Here is a 2,435-nt window from a genome sequence, read left to right on the forward strand (position 1 = left end):
TGGTACCCTATTTAGTGTGAAAGCTGCTGTTTCTAGAGCGTATCCCCAAAACGACAAAGGTAGGTCCGACTGGCTCATCATTGATCGAACCATATCCAATAAAGTCCGATTACGTCGCTCAGACACGCCATTCCTCTGAGGCGTTCCAGGCGGCGTAAGCTGTGGAACAATTCCACAACTCTTTAGATGATTGCTAAACTCATGACTCAAATATTCACCACCACGATCTGATCGCAGTGCTTTAATTTTCTTGCCACGCTGATTTTCTACTTCATTCTGAAACTCTTTGAACTTTTCTAAGGATTCAGACTTGTGTTTCATTAAGTAGACATACCCATATCTACTAAAATCATCAGTGAAGGTTATGAAGTATTGGAATCCTCCCCTAGCTGTCGTACTCATTGGTCCGCACACATCAGTATGTATGAGTTCCAATAAATCTAACGTCCTCTCCGGTAAACCCGTGAAAGGCGCCTTGGTCATCTTACCAAGTAAGCAAGCTTCACATGTCTCGTATGATTCAAAATCAAACGAAGTTAAAAGCCCATCAGAATGAAGCTTCTTCATGCGATTCTCACTTATATGTCCCAAACGACAGTGCCACATGTAGGTAGGACTTAAATCATTAGGCCGAGGCCTTTTAGCACTAATATTACAGATAGGTGCATCATCAAGATTTAAAATGAATAACCCATTCATAATGGATGCAAAAGCCACAAACATGCCATTCTTAGAGATCACACAACCATTGTTTTCACTCGCAAATGAATAACCATCCTTCATCAAACATGAAGGAGACATAATGTTTCGACTCATACTAGGAACTAGATAACAATTATTTAACTCCAAAATAAATCCTGATGGGAGGTGGAGTTGCATCGTCCCGACGGTCAACGCAGCAACTCTTGCATTATTGCCTACCCGGAAATCAACTTCTCCTCTTTTCACGCTTCTACTTCTTATCATTCCCTGCATCGAATTGCAAATATGGGCAACCGATCCGGTATCAAATACCCAAGAATTAATATAAGAATCAGCAAGAAAAATTTCTGTAATGTGAATAGCAAGTGTACCTGCTGCGGCTGTACCCTTACCGCCGCGATCCTTAATAGAGGCCAAGTACTGCTTGCAATTCCTTTTCCAGTGACCAAGTTCTTTGCAATAAAAGCACTCTGCATCTGCAGCTGGTCCAGCCTTGGGCTTTTGATTGGGCTTGGATACTGTATCCTTTCCCTTGCCCTTCTTCTTTTGAGACTTACCCTTCTTCTTAAAGTTGGGTTTGTTTTGGACCGCCATCACATGGCCGCTGCTGCCAGCACTTTTCTTTATGTCCCCCTCTGCAGTTTTCAGCATGCCACATAGTTCATTGAGGCCCCTCTCCGCCCCATGCATATGGTAGTTCGTGATGAAGTTTCCATAGCTGGGTGGAAGAGATGCCAAAATGAAGTCAGTGGCCAACTCTTGGCTTATTGGGAAGCCTAGCTTCTCCAACCTCTGACTGTAACCAACCATTTTGATTACGTGTGGCCCAACTGCTGCGCCTTCTGCTAGCTTGCATTCCAGAAAGGCTTTGGACACATTGAACCTTTCAGTCCTAGCCTGAGTCTGGAACATATCCTTGAGCGCCACGATCATATCGTACACCTCATGGTTTGTCTCAAACTGCATCTGGAGCTCAGGCTCCATGCAAGCAAGCATTAGGCAACTTACTTCAAGATTAGCATCCATTGCTTTCTTGTAAGCGGTTTTAGCTGCGGCAGTTGCATTTTCACCAGGATCCTCTGGCAGTGGGGTGTCTAGAACGTCTTCCTTTTTTTCAGCCCTGAGAACAATTCTCAGGTTACGGATCCAATCCGTATAGTTTGTTCCATTTAACTTATCCTTTTCAAGAATCGATCGCAAAGTAAATGTTGGTGTGCTAGGTGCCATTTATCTACAACAAAATAATGCAAAATACTAAGACAAAAATATCCATGACAGAGTAAATCATATTAAACATTTAATAGTCTACTCCCACTAAAATCAATATCCCTCTATTGATACTTAGTGATTCAGAATCCACAACTAACAAGTCTACTAGTGAGCTTTAGCATCACCGCTAGAAGACAAGGTAGATCGGTAAGCAACTCCTTGCTAATCATATCATATATATGACTCCTGTTGTTGGGTGACATCTCTATGTCTCGGCTCCCAACCTTATGCCTCAAAGTCCTTAACCATTAAGCTGACTTTGTTTAAGTTAACCAACCCTTTCTGCAGTTCGTATCCGATACAAACCTATCTAGTCAAGGAAAACTGGTGGCACCCTAATTTCATAGACCCACCACCAATTGTACAAGACTTATGATAGTGCAAGGTTTGGAGAGGCATTTAAAACTTAAACATTTATGAGGGATCGTCCTACTTATAACATCGCACGCAAGGAATTATATGCA

The sequence above is a fragment of the Zea mays genome, chromosome 8 (genome assembly GCF_902167145.1).
Source record: "Zea mays cultivar B73 chromosome 8, Zm-B73-REFERENCE-NAM-5.0, whole genome shotgun sequence".
Classification (NCBI taxonomy): domain Eukaryota; kingdom Viridiplantae; phylum Streptophyta; class Magnoliopsida; order Poales; family Poaceae; genus Zea; species Zea mays.